Here is a 19,563-nt window from a genome sequence, read left to right as displayed (position 1 = left end):
TGAAAGTTCAGTTCAACAATTTACAGTGTCAGTTGAAAAAAAAAATTAGACATTTGAAAATAAATCCAAATACCCAAATGTGTAGTTATTGTTTAAATAAATTGTATAGTACTTTCAAATTTAGTTTTCTTAATATGAAAGTTTAGTTGGCAAATCACCCTTCAGTTCTCAGCTTCTGTCACCTCAAATAGGCATATGCCCTGTCACTTTCTGCATGACACTCTTTTCATTTCCTTCGCAGCACTTATCTCACTCAGTAGTTACAATATCTGTTTATCGGCTTTTTGTCTATCCCCAGAGACTTCGCCCGTTGTGTTTGCTGCTTCTCCTTGTTAGTCTCTGCACTTAGAACAGTGCCTGTGCACACCAAGTAGAGACACCCAGTAGACTTTGCAGGATGAATGAACAAATGAGCAAACACTAGATACGGCCGGGGTGATAAAAGGCGTGTGATAAAAGACACATCTATTTAAATTGCCATTGTTTCTGAAACTTCCATCCTTTGCTGCTAAGTCGCTTCAGTCGTGTCCGACCCCGTGTGACCCCATAGACGGCAGCCCACCAGGCTCCCCCGTCCCTGGGATTCTCCAGGCAAGAACATGGGAGTGGGTTGCCATTTCCTTCTCCAGTGCATGCAAGTGAAAAGTGAAAGTGAAGTCGCTCAGTCGTATCTGACTCCTAGCGACCCCATGGACTGCAGCCCACCAGGCTCCTCCACCCATGGGATTCTCCAGGCAAGAGTACTGGAGTGGGGTGCCATTGCCTTCTATCCTTTACCGCCAGCCACATACAGCTGCAGTTTTGGGGAGACGATTTGTTAGTCTACCACCTGTGTAACCCCTTCTTACTGAGACAAAATCTAGAAATGTTACTTCCAATAAATCCTTGTTGTCTGAAAGCCAAAGCTTTCAATACAGATCTGTTTTGTTGGTTCACTGCACTCAGGACTTCCTGGCATTATTCATTTGACGTGAAAAGTCAATTAAAAAAAAAACATTTAAAGCACCCTTAGAGGTAGACGAATTAAAGTCTAATTAATCATCTTTCTGTACCTAAAAATATATTTGGAAAAAAACTCAAAAATACTAACCTTATGGAGGCTTGAAAATGAGACATTTTGAGAAGACAGGTGAAAAGCTTAAAAGACTAATGGTGAGTGGAAAAAAAAAACCCTCTCCTTTTTCCCTCCTACTGTTTATCCCTCAGCTTCAAGTTCAAGGAATCACCCGGTTGTAGGAAAAAGAAAGGAAGAATAGACAGGTGGCAGGAAGGAAGGAAGAGGCAACTATCTAGGCAACCATCCTGTATTCTCTATGAACACTTATATTTCTCCCAAGATCAAATGTTACAAAATGTGCCCAAAAATCAAAGCACTTGATCCCTTTACTGAGCAAGGAAAAAGAAAGTCATTCTAAGACTAGCATCCATAAAATATCCATTTATCAGATAAAAAGAAGCAAGAAGAACAAAACTTCAGTGGCACTTTCAGACTATTTATTTTCCTTCTCTTTCTGGACCTGCACTATAATGAAGGGTAGACACTAATAAGCGCATTCAATGCAGCACAAATTGATCCACCAGCCACAGAGTACAATCATCCCACTGTCACTCCAGAACCTCTCCTGCTGAAGATGGAATGACTTGCAAATAACTCGAGTTATTGGTGGACTAAAGATTTAATATGCTAAATCTCACTGCCAAGAAACATATCAACATCAATACCAAAAATGGAGGTGAAAGAAATTCAGTGTTTGACCACATACATAAATTTTGGAAGCTCAAAAATAATGATAATGATAAAAGATGTATAAAATTCTACATTTTTTCCCTCTACAAAAATAGAAAAATTATTAGCAGTAATGCTGAGATTATTCATTTGAAGAGAAAAGAGATACAAATATAAAATCACATAATATTAAAACTCCATAAGGTTGAAAAATTCAATGTCAACTTATAATTTTTTATTTTAAAATATATACATTTCTGACTCTGTTTCCTAAAAAGGCCTGGAAACACTGACAACCAATAAGAATGAATACCCTTAATGCCCAGACTGTAGTTTCTAAATTCCATTTTCTACTAAAAGGAACCAGAGCTCTTTTGTAATAACTGATATAACAGATTCTTAGACTGGGCTATGAAGTGAACAAGAGGATCTTAAAGTATCCCTTTGAACCAAAAAGCGGGGGTCAAAAAACCTAATAGGGCATGGGTGCCTTTGGGATGTTCTTTATCTTGATCTGGGTGCCGATTATATGGGAATACTGAGTTTGTGAAAACTCACTGTGATTCACTTATGATGGATTCTCTTTTCCATATGTATTTATAGGAACCAATCTGAAGGGGTTCCCAAGGAACAAAGAAGTTTTTATTTGCGCATTCTGAAAAAAATAAAAAGTCACTACATTTTGATAGTCAACTAATCAAAATATACTCTTAAAATCCATGAATTTACAATGATCCTCAAGAAAAAAAGGAACTCTCCCCCTAAAAGAACAAAGAAATATCTCTGATCACCTTTTAAAGAGAGAAGTCAAGCGGAATGGTATCAATACTGCCAGTTCTCATTGGATATTGTCTCCATTTCTATTACCTGAGGGAGAAGTCTTGTGATCTTCATAACAGCTAAAAGGGAGCAGACATCAACTGTCTTGCTGTACCAGAACCTAGTACTCTTTCTCTTCTTCCAGTTTCTGCCTATGTCATATTTGTTGACTGGTTAGCTGATTTACGGGCTTCCCTTGTGGCTCACCTGGTAAAGAATCCACCTGCAATGCAGGAGACCTGGGTTCAATCCCTGAGTTGGGAAGATCCCCTGGAGAAGGGGAAGGCTACCCACTCCAGTATTCTGGCCTGGAGAATTCCATGGACTGTATAGTGCTGGGCGACTGAACTGAGAGACTGAGAACAGTGCATGGGGTCACAGAGTTGGACATGACTGAGCGACTTTCACTCACTAGCTGATTTACTGGGTTTACCGTTTTCATCACATTTCAACCTATTTTATATGACTCTCAAGCACTTGGGCTCCATTCTTTTGGTCCTAGTTGTTCTTTCCTCAGGAAGTTAAGGAAAGTGGAATGTGGAACTAATAACAGGAATGCCAAGGAAAAAAGAGATAAAGGGGCTTTCTGAAAGCATTTATGACCATACATGTTGTTACTGCTCAGTTGCTATGTCCTGTCTGACCCTTTGTGACCCCATGAACTGCAGCATGCCAGGCCTCCCTGTCCATCACCAACTCCCGGAGTTCACTCAGACTCACGTCCATCGAGTCGGTGATGCCATCCAGCCATCTCATCCTCAGTCGTCCCCTTCTTCTCCTGCCCTCAATCTGCCTCAGCACAAGGGTCTTTTCCAATGAGTTGGCTCTTTGCATCAGGTGACCAAAGTTTTGGAGCTTCAGTTTCAGCATCAGTCCTTTCAATGAATATTCAGGACTGATTTCCTTTAGGATAGACTGGTTTGATCTCCTTGCTTTAATAGGCACTCTCAAGAGTCTTCTCCAGCACCATAGTTTGAAAGCATCAACTCTTTGGCACTCAGCCTTCTTTATGGTTTATGGTTGATCCAACCCTCACATCTGCACATGACTACTGGAAAGACCATAGCTTTGACTATATGGACCTTTGTTGGCAAAGAGATGTCTCTGCTTTTTAATATGCTGTATAGGTTTGTCATAGTTTTCCTTTCAAAGAGCAAGCTTCTTTTAATTCCATGGCTGCAGTACCATCCAAGTGATTTTCAGTTCAGTTCAGTTCAGTCGCTCAGTCGTGTCAGACTCTTTATGACCCCATGAATTGCAGCACGCCAGGCCTCCCTGTCCATCACCAACTCCTGCAGATCACTCAAACTCACATCCGTTGAGTCAGTGATGCCATCCAGCCATCTCATCCTCTGTTGTCCCCTTCTCCTCCTGCCCCCAATCCCTCCCAGCATCAGAGTATTTTCCAATGAGTCAACTCTTTGCATCAGGTGGCCAAAGTACTGGAGTTTCAGCTTTAGCATCAGTCCTTCCAAAGAACACCCAGGACTGAGCTCCTTAAATCTGCCATTGTTTCCATTTTTTCCCCCATCTACTTGCCATGAAGTGATGGGATGGAATGCCATGATCTTAGTTTTTGAATGTTAAGTTTTAAGCTAGAGAGTTTCTCGTTTTCCTTTTTCACCGTCATCAAGAGGCTCTTTAATTCCTCTTCACTTTCTGCTATTAGGGTGGTGAGTGTGAAAGTCACTCAGTCATATTTGACTTTTTGTGACCCCATGGACTACACAGTCTATAGAATTCTCTAGGCCAGAATACCGGAATGGGTAGCCTTTCCCTTCTCCAGGGGATCTTCCCAACCCAGGGATTGACCCCAGTCATTTGCATATCTGAGGCTGTTGACTATACATGGATACACACTAACTCCAAAAGAGGAATGGAAACAAACCCATTTCCCTAAGGAAATGAGATGCCACTTACTTGTTTTTTCTTTTTAAGAAGAGTTTAATTTCTTTCTTATATAGTCAAGTCACAAGTCATAAATGTGTGGAAACAAATTTCCAGTTACTTTAGTCCCATAAACTTAACCTGATAGTCAAAGGGACTCATGTACATTTCATTTTCATGTATGGTCAAGTATCAAGAGATACTGGGCAATACCTAAGAGAGCCCATGAGATAAAGCAAAAGCAGGGTAGCCAGAGGACAGCAAACTACGAGAAATCAACATCCAGTCCCAGCAGCCTTCTTTCTTGTTTGCTTCAACATTAAAAATGAGCATTTTGAGACCTAAAATCTGCTCTAGTAAGAGGCACTGTCCATTTGAAAAATGAGGTGCTGGGATAAGAACCACTGTTTTGGGATCAAGTCAGTTTCCCCCATCTGTAAACTATGATCAAATAAGTAATGTTTGAATTTAACCAATGCAGACAGAAAAAGTACTATGCCCATAAGGGCCCTATAATTTAACATGTGTTCATGGTTAAGGCTCTTTATTACTATACAAAAGTTTGATTCAATAACAAATTAAGAGGAACATTAAAGCAAGTAATTTAGTCCCCAGCAATATAGAGTGATCAAAGATGGGGAAAGAGAAATTTGTGATTAACTACAACCCACTGTGCTTGAAGATGTATCTGATTTTGATGGTGAGATTTCTCAGTGTCAAAAGTTCTGTGCATGTAGATGGCAGAGTATACAGCTCAGTGATTCACTCTGGTGTCCAGAATGAGTAATGGCCTAGAAGATGGACTCAAAATCCTGTAAGTTAAAGTGTTAGTCACTCAGTCATGTCCAGCTCTTTGCAACCCATGGACGGTAGCCTGCTGGACTCCTCTGTCCATGGAATTCTGCAGGCAAGAATACTGGAGTGGTAGCCATCCTCTTCTCCAGGGAACTTTCCAACCAAGGGATCAAACCCGGGTCTCCTGCACTGCATACAGATTCTTTACCATCTGAGCCGCGAGGGAAGCCCAAATGCCTACAGATGTCATTCGAAAAGAAGGCAACCCAATGAATCACTTTTCCTTCCTGGACCAAAACAGTCAGACCAGGCAATGGAACCATTAGGCTGTGACACATCAGACTCTGAAATGACAACCTTGGGGCTGGAAAAAATGATTCAGACCTTATCACCATGGAAATTAGATTTCCCAGCTAAGAACCATGAGCCATCTGGTTTTGTAAGTTTTCCTTCTTCATAGGCAAGCCTGGCAGGTGTTACCTTAATCTCAGAAAATCATCACTCTCACAGTGCACAAATTTTATATAAATAGTAAAATGCCAAAAGAGAAAGTGAATAAAGACTAAGAGAGTGTTATGTGTAAACTACGGGGGAGAGGCTTCATGTAAGGAGGGAAGAAACTAATCTTAAAGCAGAAATCTTACCTCAAAAGCCTACAGACCAGGCAGGTAACATACAAGGCTGGTTGTTTAAGACTTAGGGGAAGGTAAAGACTACCACATTTCAGTCCTTGAAATAGTAAAAAGACCATATTTTTTAATCATCCAAGAGAAGCCAGGTGTGTGTGTGCGTGTTGCGTGTATATCTTATGTCAAGTATCCAGATTACCCAATGTTGGCAATTAACTCAATTTTTAAAAATAAACTTCTATAGAATAAAAAAACTATGCCTAAAATTTGGCCAGTAGGCCACCAGTTTGCAAGCTATGCTTTAGAATTTAACTTTAAATAATGCAATAAACAATAAGCAGAAAGCTCCCATTGTACCACCGCCACCACTGCTGCTGCTCTTGTGCCTCCAAGAAAATAAGGGTTTGAGTAGAGGATAAACACTGCAAAAGATCCCCAAGAGCAATGATGGTACATCCTCCCACTTTGGGGGTCACTGACCTCAGAAAGTAGAAAGCTTCATATAACCAGGAAGGATGGGTCCAAACGGTGAAGACCCTGGGCCTAAAATGTCAAATAGCGTATGTCAGGTGGCTCTGAAAACAATAACTACAAATATCAACGATGACAAGGAGCCCATAGTGAGCACTGCTGGTATATTATTTATTTCAGCCCCATGTGCAAAAATAATACAATCAATCGTCTATTTATTCACTATGAAAGATTATAAAAACTGGATGCATTTTAAGAATGTGTACAGCATGCATATATAATGAAAGCAAGGATAATCTTTCAGCCATTTTCAGGATGAGGTCTGCAGGCTCATCACTCAAGAAGGGAAGGGGACCATCTTATTCTCGCATGATGCCAGACATCAGACAAAAAGAGGTTCAATATTTTGGTTTGTTTTTTACTTCCTATCTTTAAGAAAGTTACTGCAGAACTTTTTATTAAGATGGCTAAACATGACTAGAATTACCATGCCTTATTTTTGGATCTGATAGACACATAAAAAATAGAAACAAAACAAAACAAAACAAAACCACGTTCCTGAGATTTGGTAATATTTCGGTAATATTTTGGTAATAATCTTTTGCTGTCATTGAGCACTGACTAATCTAATCCTGCTTTTGATTTTTTTTTTAAGATTTTTTTTTTTTGATGTGGACCATTTTTAAAATCTTTATTAAATTTGTTACAATATCGTTGCTGTTTTATGTTTTGGTTTTTGGCCGTGAAGCATGTGGGATCTTATTTTCCTGACTAGGGATTAAACTTGCACCCCCTGCATTGGAAGGCAAAGCCTTAACCACTGGACAGCCAGATCCTGCTTCTAATTTTAAGCTTGCATTATCCTAACTCACCTTGTAACTGGGGGTCAAAGACTTCTAGGTTGGCTTTAAGGTAAAAGCTGTTTGAAGCAGTTTATCCTCAGGAGCCCGTAGCTTTGACTGGAGAATTTGGTCTGTCGACCAAGGCTTCTGGGGTTATCTGGTAAATTACGAGTGGTTTCTCGATTTCCTTTTGCAGGAAAGGGCAGAAGCTGAAAAAGAGAGATACTACAGTTGTATAATTCATCTCCATAGACCTTTCATGAGCCTCTGTGGCCAACAGAAAATTCTTTTCAATTTATCTTTAGAGGAGAAAGTTCATAAGGTGTGGCATTTGAGATTTTTACCTCCTTTGTTCAATCTTATGTAATCTCAAAGACATAACCACTGGGCTCCTCAGCATCATTTATATCTTACCCAGAGTGCGGAATAAGAAAACTCTCAACTTACAGAGCAAGTATTTTCTAAAAGGAAATGAAACATATTTTCCAGAAACATGTTTAAACCTCCAATTAAATGTAAACATCAAAGAATTTTATTTTTAAAATCTGTACTGGGTTATAGCTGATTTACAACGTTGTGTTAGTTTCAGGTGTGCGGCAAAGTGAATCTGTTATATATACATATGACCAGTCCTTTTTAGATTCTTTCAGTTTTTTAAAACAGGCACTATGAAGTGGTTCCACTGCACAAAAATGTACAGTCCCAATATCCTAATGAAGACCTATTAATGGTCTCTCATTTGCCCTGAGTAGAATTATTGCCAAATTCCTAGAACAATCCTCTAGCAAAGAGAGCTAACAATACTAGCAAAGCATAGTGTTCAACTTGGCATCATATCTCAGAAGGCAAAGAAACAATACTTTATGAGAAGACAAAAGCATGTGCACTTTAAGTTTGTTTAAAAAAGGAAAATAAATATCTGACCCTGAAATGTGACAACAGTTTTTTCCTTCAAGTCTCATACCTCTCTCTAGCAGCCTTGTTTATTCACAAGGTAGCTTTAAAAATGACTCCTCAGGTCTGATTATCTTTCAAGCCTATTCTTTCATTCTGCTTTAGTTTTTTCTCATTTTACCTATGGAGAAGAAAAAATAAAAGCAATACACATATACTGAAAAAATAGGACTTAAAAGTGCAAAAGATTTCTATCTACTTAGTATCTTGTGTATGGTTGCTCTTTAAGTATCATTTTTATACAAAAAAGTGTTTGTTCGTTTAGAGCCCCTTTAACCCTACTAAAAAAGCTTTTTAAGTCTCTACTGTGTTGTAAGACAATTCTGCACATCTTATAATTACTAAATAAAATTTAATTAAATTTAAATTTGATTATGATGATGACACAGAAAAACTAGGGTTAGCATCCATCAAGATTATTTTTGTATGTTCAGCATTATATGTTTATTTTCTGCAAACACTGCTCAATCTATGCTTTTTAATCCCATATAATAGAAACTCCCCTATACTGCAGTTCTTTGCGTGCACTTCCCTAGTCTTATTCTGCATAACTTCTTACTATCCTGTAATAGCTAATAGGAAGGTAAAGGAGAACAGAGGGCCATGGGGTAATAGCAAAGTTTCCTCTCTTTCTGTGTCCTCCAATCCAACAGCAGACAAAAAGGAGAAGGGTGGCTGAATCTTGCTAATCGTACCTAAGGAATCGCCCCTCCCTCCCACATCACACACACTGCGTGCACGTCCTGTGTCTAGCCTGTGTGAACCGCATCTTGGCCTGGGTTCCATTTTTCACTTCACTTGTCTCTTTCCGCATAGTCTTTGCTCATACATTCTTCAAAATCCAGCTCAAAACCACAACTTCCAACTCTTTCATCGATATTCCCAGCTAGAAAGGAGTTTCTCATCATCACACCTGGTACTTTGGTCCGTTCTGACTAATGTGAGTCTGATCTGGTCTTTCATGCTGCTTAACACCTCTCATCTCCTTACCAGGCTGTGCTGACTCTGGAGGCAGGGACCAGACCTCAGTTTCTTGTACACTGTAAGTGTGAGAGTTAAAAAGTGAATTTTAGAAGTTTTCTATTTATATGTACTTTGCAAAAGGTATTTCTGAGACTATAATTAATGTTTATACAGACATTCTGCATCATTTTCAAAAGGACAACAACCACTATATAGTGTAGTGCCGTCTATAACCTTCGGGGGGACTGACCGTGCTACATTAAAAATTACCAATCTATCAGTACATATTTCACATAAAATCAAATGTCCCTGATACCAGAAATATTAGGAATAATCATTTTAATTCATCTTCAAAAACTTCATTAGTACAGAAAGATTTGTATTGTCACATTCAATTTCCAAATTTCTGGGTGACCAATTTATTAAGTTTTATTCAAAAACCAGAAAGTTAACCAAGTGGCAACTAAACTTTACTTTAATTAGGAACTATAAAGGATCTTGTTTTACCTTGCACATAAACTGCGTACGGGGCAGAAGTTCAAAGGCTCTAAGCTTACAAAATTCAAGTCTGATTACTCCTTGTGACAGTACACACTGAAGATTAATTCCCATAACCCTCATTAAAAAATAAACTCAGAGAAGGGAAGATGTAGTTTCTTTTTAAAACTATAACCAAAACTGACGCTTTAAAAGAAAACATTTTATCTGCTTTTTATCAAAACACACTAAAGGAATCATGTTCTAGCTCAATGATAGCCTCTGCAGTTTGACACCCACCTGCTCAGCTTTTAATAAATTAATACTTGGAAAGGTTGGAAAGGCTGATTTGAACAAAGTCTTTTATGCTAGACAGTACTTGAGTAGGTGTCTCTGCAAAATCTCATCAGGGGAGTTTAGTGGCATGGCAAAGCTTCCTTCTGAATGGCTCATTCAGCAACCAAATGATCCATTATCTTTGCAACAGAATTTTTCCTGTAAATTATGTGACTAATCCTCCTACAGCCTGAATTTTGCCCACCAGACACCATGTTCTTGTCTAGTACCGTCCCCACACAGTCTACTCATGTCTTATTCAAGCCCCTCTACTAAGCACACGATGTATTCTACCAAGGACTAGAGTGTCCCTCTAGCACTAAGTCAGTGCAGAGAAAGGAGAGGCAACTCCATCACTCTGTAACATACTAAAGAAAAGATTCTTAAAACAGTAAAGGCAGTAAAGATGGCCAGAATAACCAGAAGAGTGTATTTACACAAAGCTAGCAGTCCCCATAGCAAAGTCTATTTTACAACTATTTTCCGTATAACATGTGGCCCACGGCTTTGATTCAATGTGCACATCACTTCCACGAAGGAAGTTTAGTCGTGACATAGGGTTGGGTTCAGCTCAGTTCAGTTCAGCTCAGTTCAGTCGCTCAGCCATCTCCGACTCCTAGTGACCCCATGAATCGCAGCACGCCAGGCCTCCCTGTCCATCACCAACTCCCGGAGTTCACTCAGACTCACAATCCTAAATTGCTTTCCCAGAAAACAGTAGCCCAAGACACCATGTAAGACCCTTCTTCATTATCTTGCTTACCTTGTCTACTGTCTTCATTAAATACCTTAGTTGGTAAAAGGAATTATTTTGCTTTTCTCTCTGGCAGCAATGTTTAGACAAAAAATGGATTGTTCTCTTTTTACCTGTGATAATCTCAATACATTGAGACTTTTTACACTGTGTCCAAACCCCCAGAGAGTACAGTTTCAGAGCTACAACCCAACAGAGTTCAGGGAAAACATGCGCTGAGGTAAGCTCCCAAAGAAAACCAAGACTCCAGGCACTTTCACCTAGCAACTATGGTGGCCTTCTTGTCAATAACGGAACAGCAGACTTTTAAACTGAACATTTTTCTAATCTCATTAATCCCACCATGTATCACAGAAGTTAAAGGGCATTTCATACAGTAAGGAAAGCACATGAAAATCAAGAAAAGGGAAGGACAGACACAGTACTGAGTTTAGAGTACAAACAAGGACAACGGGGGAAGAAAAGGCAGAGAGTGGGTTTGAAAGGTCTTCTTCAAGGCTGAGGAAAGACCAGATTTCACTGGGTGGCTGTAGAGGGCTGAAGTGGAGTTTAGAGTAGAGGAGTTATGTGATTATGCTTTAGGGAGGCAGAACCAGGAGGACACGGAGGAAAGAGAACCCGGACACAAGAGAGAATCTCGGAAGATAAAGCAGCCAAAAAGAAGGGCAGAGCTGCTGAGGAAAATGTGCATTCAGGAGGGACAAGCGAAGAGCTTGTATTTGAGAGGGCAGAATGGGGTCCCTGTTGTCCTCACATATTTCTTGTTTTTTAACAAAATAATGGAAAATAAAGCACATCTGGAAATACAGCCAATATTTTAGAGTAACTATACGTAGACTATAACCATTAAACATTGTGAAGTGCTACGCTGAACACTTGAAACTTACATTATATTGAACACCAACTATATCTCAATTAAAAAAAGAAAAGAAAGCACTGCCTTTTTTTTAGAAATGTGATTGCAGTATAAGATATGGTCAATATGCTAACGAACTAAAATAGTGTACTCAACACAAAACATATTCTTCTCATTCTGTTACATTATCTATGATCTAGGCCAATTTTCCCAAATTTTTTTGGTTTGTATTTAACTTGGCTGAAATTGAGACATATTTCTCTGAGGGTAGGGAAATGTAACATTTCTGCAACTCCCAGAAGCTGAGTACAAGGAAAGGCCTGGTACCTATTGAGCACTCAAAGAAAAAAAAATTCTTCCACATTAAACAGCTCTGTTAATACGAACAAAAACTCAGATGACTGATTATACAGGTAAGAATTCTGATTATCGATTACTTAAAGGGGTCTTCAATTTTATTATTCCCTTGACAATTTCTGTTATATATCCAAACAACACATATTACAGAAATCATTCAATGGTTCTATTACATGATTCAAAAATTCTCTTTAATATTCTATTTAAAAGAGAACCTCCTTAACTATAAAGCTTTGGACAATTCCTAATTTTTGGACAATCCTAATTTTCCAAAAGTCATATGCTACAGAGCAAGAGTCAGCATTTTCTCTGTGAAGGTCCAAATTAGTAAATTAAGCATTTTAGGTTATGTGGGCCATGCATTATACCACTTAATGCAACTATTCAACTCTGCCCTTGTAGCACTGTAAAGCAGTCACAGGTAATATGTAATATTGAGCAGGTAATATGTAAATATGAGCAGTCACAGGCTCATATTTGGCCCATGGACTGTAGCTTGCTGACCCCAGTCTAGCAAATTATCCCACTGTGGCAACCTGGTATGGTTTCATTGTTCTTATCTAACTGGTGTGCAAAATTCTGATGAAGTAATTAAAAAAAAAATTACCGGGAAAAAAGGCTCCGAGAAAAATCTCCACTGCTGGTGTAGTGATAAAAGGGAAAACAAAATGAAGAGGTTCTAAGGAAGGGATGGATTCAAGGAGACATGAGAAGTTGGGGTAGATTAAGAATATAGAGTTGATGATGTCTCAGATCACTGGAGAAGGCAATGGCAACCCACTCCAGTACTCTTGCCTGGAAAACCCCATGGAAGGAGGAGCCTGGTGGGCTGCAGTCCATGAGGTCTCTAAGAGTCGGACATGACTGAGCAACTTCACTTTCACTTTTCACTTTCATGCATTGGAGAAGGAAATGGCAACCCATTCCAGTGTTCTTGCCTGGAGAATCCCAGGGACGGGGGAGCCTGATGGGCTGCCGTCTATGGGGTCGCACAGAGTCAGACATGACTGAAGCACCTTAGCAGCAGCAGATCACTGCTAAGAGAGTCCAACATATATTCTAGGTGGAAAAGGAAAATATGACTCATGAAACCATTCCAGGAAGTATTCCAATTAGTGCCAAACATGCTTATTAATTAGGAGAAAACTTCAGGGAAAATTTACCCTATTAAATAAAAATATGTTTAAGAAATGCATGAATCTTGATAGAATACTCACGTGAGAAAAACCCAGGGAATTTGGAAATTTATGCAAGTCTCCTATCATACTTTCTTCATGACTTCTGATGATTATATTATATTAACTTGATAGAACAGAGGCAAAAGTAAGGAAATAGTATCATCAAAGCTTACTAATCTCTGTTCAAACCTGTAAAAAAGTTATAACAAAAACTATCTTAATTCAATCACATCAACTTAAGGAGGCTACCACTAACTCACCATTGAAAGTGACTTACTAGTTCTATGCAAATTCCTTCTCTGGGCCTCTGGTTCCTCATGCGCAAAATGCAGCTGGTTGCTGGAGGTGTTTGAGGATTAGGCAAGCTAATGCCCACAGAGTGTTCAGAACAGACCCAGCACACAGAAAGTGCTCAAATGCCTCAAGGCTGCTGCTGCTCCCCTGATTCACCTCCCCAGCCAGCTTTACCAGATACTCCTCCTCTGCCCTTGTCTTTTCATTCTGGGCTCCCCTGGGTGGCCCTGACTCACCCAGAGGGCTTCAACCTACCATTTGCTAGAGCAGCTAAATCTCTCTCTCCAGTGCTGAGTTCTTTTCCAGACTGAAATTCCAGCTGTACAGTAGACAATCCCATTGGTATATATCACGGCACCTGAAACTCAGCAGGCCAAAAAATCAAGCCCCAAATCTTTCTACTCTTGCCCCTTTCCTCTCCTTTGGTTTCTGTTAATGACATCACTGTATATCCTTAAACCAAGCTAGAAATGACACTTACTTTTAACTATTTTATGTGCGACTTTCCCATTTAACTCACCCCGGGTCCTCTCTCTCACTTCTATCTCCTAAACATCTTTCAGAGACATGGTTCTTCTTGCCATCTCAGATAGATCTTTTCATATCTGCCTCCTGACGTCTCTGCTTCTAATCCTTCTCTCTTCCAAGCCATCTTTCATTGTCATCAGAGTCATCTTTCTTAAAACATATATTGTATCGTGTTATTCTCAATTGCTTGGGGGAAGGGGCCCACAGATCTACACGTGAGCTTCAGAGCACCCGGGAAGCCTCTGAAACTGAATACAAAAATTTGTGAGCCCTTGATTTTTTTTTAAAGGTCTCTGTCTGAGAAAATAATTTTTAAGCTATTTAGCAGGGTACAATGTGCAATCCTAAATTGCACCGTAATCACTCTCTCCATGTTTCAGACACAGTGAACACACGTTCCCACAAACATGCACATCAAGTGCCCTTTCGCCTCCCCAAGCCTTTGCATGCTTGTCTGCCCAACCTGTGATGCCCCTCTCTGCCTGAGCATGAGCACTTGAGCATCCTTTAAGTCCTGGCTCAGGCCTCACCTCTGTGAAGCCTTGCCCCGCCCACCCCGACCCCTTGCACAGACAACAAAAGAGATGCTAAATAGATTCTGGGTGTCTGTATCAAATACCTCGACCTGAAACTTCTTAAATTCAAAGCTTCATACTATACAAAATAAACTGCCTTAAATATTTAGACGCATATTGTGTTTCCTTAGTGTAGAGACATAGTTAGACTTTACTGAGATCAAGAGTAAAGACCCAGCAACTAAGTGCCTAGGTTCAAATCCTGATTTAGTCAACTACCAGTAATGGCAAGCTACATAGCTTCTCAATGCCTCAGTTTCAAGATCGGTAAAGATGGAGAGAGTAACAGTACCTACCCTTCAGGATTATTCTGAAGATTAAATGAGGTTATGTGTATAGTACTGTGTAAGTGCTTGTCGTTATTGTAATTAGTTTTGAAATCAATGGCCAGGACTAGAGGCTCCAAGAGATAATCAAAGACCAAAACTAACTGACCTTGCCATATAAGCCTCAAGCTTTAGTCTACTGAATTAATTAGCCAGAGAGCACTAACAATAATGGCCGTTTTCACTAACATTTTTATCAACTGAAAAGTGTTCCAAGTCTGATAAAATTCAGATGCTTTTCTTTGCCTCCAATAGCTAAAAAATATCAGCTCAGAATATTTCCAAGGCACACACAGGTAGACTAAAATAATCTCTTTGAATAGGACAGAACAACAACAAAAAAAACCAGGGCTACTCTTTCCTGGGCACCTCATTGCTTACAAAATGCCCACGATGAAGGGAAAATGCTAAGTAGGAAATTGAGAAGAAAGATGAAAGAACTTAACGACTCAGCTTTCAAACTAGCTTGGCTGCCAGGCACATGGAGTATTAGGCATTATAGAACAACCCACTGGGTCAAACAAACAAACAAAAGGCTGGGAAATATAAATCCTAACATCACTGAACCTAGGGAGGAATCAAAATAAGTGCATGCTGTAGTGAGGTAGATGACTTTCTTCTGAGTGATAGGATTATGTGAATATTTCACACCACCTCTGCAGAAAGTTTTCAGCCAAAAAGAGCCATTTGACCCAGACCACACATATTGCAGTTGTGTAACAGTATGTTTTGTTCCCAAGAAAACTGCCAAAAGGATCATGGTACTCTTATGCATAGTCATACCTAATAATCACATCTAAGGTAAAGCACTTGAGTTAATATTTGAAACTAAGGAAAGAGAATAAAGCTCAAATTCCTTATTCCAGTATTAAAGGTCTTCCATGATCTAACTCCAACCAACTGTCCAACTTTATCTTCCATGATAGGCTCCTTGAAATCTTCTAACAAACACAATTCCTTGCAATTCCTCCAAATATCCCCACTCTTTGCCTATTTTATGTGTTTCCTCTAAAGAAAACAGTCTTCCCCTTACACCTCCAAAGTCTAAAACCCATTCTTCCTTTTAAACCCTGTGCAGGTGACATGGAATTACTTCCTATGGTCAGCTAGAAGTAATTCTTCAGGTTTCTAACTTTTATAATCCTTGCTCAGTACTGCCTGGACTTTCCTCAGTCCATTGTGATCAGTTTTTGACACATGTGTCTTTCATTTCCCAGAACGGATGCATTCTGAGGGCAACATCCACAACTGCAAGCCCGACTGCACCATGGTACAGCTACTATTTTGCTAAAGTATACAAGAAGTACGCTAGAATGTGCTAAAGTTCAATGTGACTGATCACGGAAACCAAATGGACAAACATGAACTCAGACAAACTTTGCTGAAAAGAGGGCTACAGTTAAAAAGATATGCAGTAAGATTTGTTTTCTTGTGAAGCAAGTTGAGAGATGAGAATTTCAATGCTACTCCCGGGGCACAGACACTCCCTTTACATTTTCCAACTGGTGATTTGTCAACAACTGTTAACAGTGATGCATGAAAAGCTTCCCTCCCACTCATGTAACTGGTAACACACCTCCAAAGTTAGAGAAGGCGTAAGACAGCTGGTCTTGTACTTTCCCTACTACAGACTCAAAACACTACCTGCCTCTGGGCTTTGGATAAAGAGCCCTCGAGCCCTCTGCACCTGTGATAATGGCAATCATCACATCTAATGTACTTTCAATATCCAAGGGCCAAAATGCAAAAATTGGAGAATCTGATAAATAACAGAACCCACAAGTGCCAAGAGAGGGAAAGATGAATAAAAGAACCCCTGCTATTGCTGCTGCTAAGTCGCTTGTCGTGTCTGACTCTGTGAGACCCCATAGACAGCAGCCCACCAAGCTCCTCCATCCATGGGATTTCCCAGGCAAGAGTACTGCAGTAAGATGCCACTGCCTTCTCCAAAAGAACCCCTAAACCCTGGCAGTCTGATACAGCTTGGGCGGAAGTTCACTTGTCAGGTCACTTGGGTGGTGCTAACTGAAACACCTATTTGGATCACAAAGGAGAGGCTCACTTCACTCCGGGGTGAGGCTCTAGGACTGTGCTGACTGCCGTGCTCCTGCCAGGCCACTGAACAGCTGCCCAGCCCACATCCGGACTGTGGATCTAAATTCACAGGGGACACTCTCTCCTTTTCAGTTCACAAACTGTTACATTAATGAGTTTTAATTCGCACTCCTAAACATAACTTTCCTAAACTCCAAATCCTGAAAGGATAGATGACTTAATGTCCTAAACCCAAATAACATTTTTTACAGGGATGGCTGGACTCAGAGTTATGCTCATGGAAAGTTTTGTTGAGTGCTCTACCTGGGATGGTTTTCCAATCAATGACATTTGGAACATCCAGTCTCCACTATCACATTGCTGGTGTCTCTCAGATTACTGGAATCTTCGAGCAACTGAATCCTTTGAGCAGGTAGCTGGAGACCCTATTTTAACTTACTTTAAAAATAACAATATAATAACTATATGTTCTTTTCTAGTACAAATATGCCTACCACATGAAAACTGAAGTCAATATAATGCTAAAATCTGTTAACAAATCAGGTAAACACTGTCAGTGGCATCATCATAAATTATGCAGTGGTCTGAAATTATGAAATAGACCCTTTACGTATGGCTGAGTCCCTTCCCTGTTCACAATATTGTTAATCAGCTATACCCCAATACAAAATGTTTGTGGTGTTAAATAATAATAATACAAATGTTTAAAAAAATCCTAAACTAGTATTAGGTTTGTATATGTAATCTGTTTTTGTTTTTTCCATACAAGGCTTAACTGAATAACCCTGGCCTCATTTCTCTCTGAGTCAGTCTCTTTTCCTTCCTATGCTACTTTGATCGAATTATTTCAAGCTGCCCTATTTCTCAGTCCTCTGGCTGTATCAATGCATCTAGATTTCTGTTTGGTTTCCACAGTGACTTACTTGTTTGTTCATCAGACCACAAAAAAATCTGACAACTGAATCAGGCCTATTAACATTCTTCTGACTAAAGCTTCCTGTATTCAGAGATGATACTGGCAGTAAAAGCAGGATAAAGTTTAAAATGCCGAGACAATGAACAATGCCATCCATTACAATCCAAAATTGTTCTTCTGGAAATTTAATTTGATGTCATAGATGGATTTAAAAAACGGATGAAGAAAGCCGGGTAGACTATGATATCATATAATAGTAGTTTTCCTTGAAATTGAGGGCTTCCTTTGGGCACGAGTAGAAGTCTGTGACATCCTGGAAAGAGCATGGGTATTGGAGTAAAACAGACTTACTTCAAATCCCAGCGAAGTTCTCCAGCTGAGACTGAGCAGGTTGCTTAGCCTATCTGATCCTCAATTTCCTCATCTGAAAACTGGGGATTGGGGCTCTAATAAAACCCAGTTTAAGTCACTTTGGGGATTTCAGATGATATATATTCAGGATCTAGTACTTTGCAAACCCCATGACAGGTGTTCAAATGTTAATTATGGACAGGTTTTTTAACTCATACATTTTCAGACCTCAGAATTATTGTTTACTTCTCATTACATACAACACATAATTCATTTAAAAATACACAGACATTATTGAGTAGTATGTATGGCTGCCAATTTACATATCTTCTGACACAGATGAACTAATATTAGATTAAAATTTTTTCTTTTTAAAAATTGAGATCTATGGATCATTCTAATATCTCTATAGGCCATAGAGTCATCCCTTCTTATCTGTGGGGCACTGATTCCAGGATTCCCACCTACTTACAGTGAACACCAAAATCCAAGGATGCTCAAGTCCTTTATATAAAATGGTATATAGTATTTGCATATAACCTACGCACATATTCCTGTATACTTTAAATCATCTCGAGCACTTATAAAACCTAGTACAACGTAAGTGAAAAGTGCAAGTGAAAGTGTGACTCTTTGCAACCCCATGAACCATAGCACGCCAGGCTCCTCTGTCCACAGAATTCTCCAGGCAAGAATACTGGAGTGGGTAGCCATTCCCTTCTCTAGGGGACCTTCCCAACCCAGGGATCAAACCTAGGTCTCCTGCAATGCAGGCAGATTCTTTACCATCTGAGCCACTAGGAAAGCCCCAGTACAATGTGAACGCTGTTTAAATATAAGCATACTTCCCTCCTTTTACTGCTCTTCACTTTATTGCACTTAAAAGATACTGTGTTTTTTTGGAAATTGAAGGCTGGTGGCAACTCTGTGTCAAGTCAGTATATAGATGCCATTTTTCCAACAGCATTTGCTCACTTTGTAACATTTTGATAACTTTAGCAATATTTCAAATATTTTCATTATTATTATAATTTTTGTCATGGTGATCTGTGATTAGTGATCTTTGATGTTACTATTACAAAAATAATTAGGACTCACTGAAGGCTCTGCAAGGAGATCCAATCAGTCCACTCTGAAAGAGATCAGCCCTGGGATTTCTTTGGAAGGAATGATGCTAAAGCTGAAGCTCCAGTACTTTGGCCACCTCATGCGAAGAGTTGACTCATTCGAAGAGACTGATGCTGGGAGGGACTGGGGGCAGGAGGAGAAGGGGACGACAGAGGATGAGATGGCTGGATGGCATCACGGACTCGATGGACGTGAGTCTGAGTGAACTCCGGGAGTTGGTGATGGACAGGGAGGCCTGGCATGGTGCGATTCATGGGGTCGCAGAGTTGGACATGACTGAGTGACTGAACTGAAGGCTCAGATGATAGTTATTAATTTTTAGTAATAAAATATTTTTCTTTAAGAT

General features: G+C 39.7%; 1 protein-coding gene across 8 annotated transcripts in view; it reads right to left on the bottom strand.

Moving 5' to 3' along the window:
- Positions 1–19,563, bottom strand: part of OSBPL6 (oxysterol binding protein like 6) — a 223,533-nt gene that overhangs the window by 109,469 nt on the left and 94,501 nt on the right. For 6 of the 8 annotated variants that reach the window (XM_018065150.1, XM_018065127.1, XM_018065144.1 and 3 more), the window contains exons 3-4: positions 7,200–7,378; positions 6,337–6,399 (exon numbers count right to left, since the gene is read on the bottom strand). The exons of 1 other annotated variant lie outside the window; for it this stretch is intronic. The gene's annotated coding sequence lies outside the window, so the exon portion shown is untranslated. Of the gene's footprint in view, positions 1–6,336; positions 6,400–7,199; positions 7,379–8,133; positions 8,228–19,563 lie in introns of those variants that run through there. One more of the 8 variants, XM_013968579.2, reaches the window with a different exon arrangement.

Source organism: Capra hircus, chromosome 2, assembly GCF_001704415.2.
Source record: "Capra hircus breed San Clemente chromosome 2, ASM170441v1, whole genome shotgun sequence".
Classification (NCBI taxonomy): domain Eukaryota; kingdom Metazoa; phylum Chordata; class Mammalia; order Artiodactyla; family Bovidae; genus Capra; species Capra hircus.
Note: the sequence above shows the minus strand (reverse complement) of the source record. Positions and strands in the feature narration are given on the sequence as shown.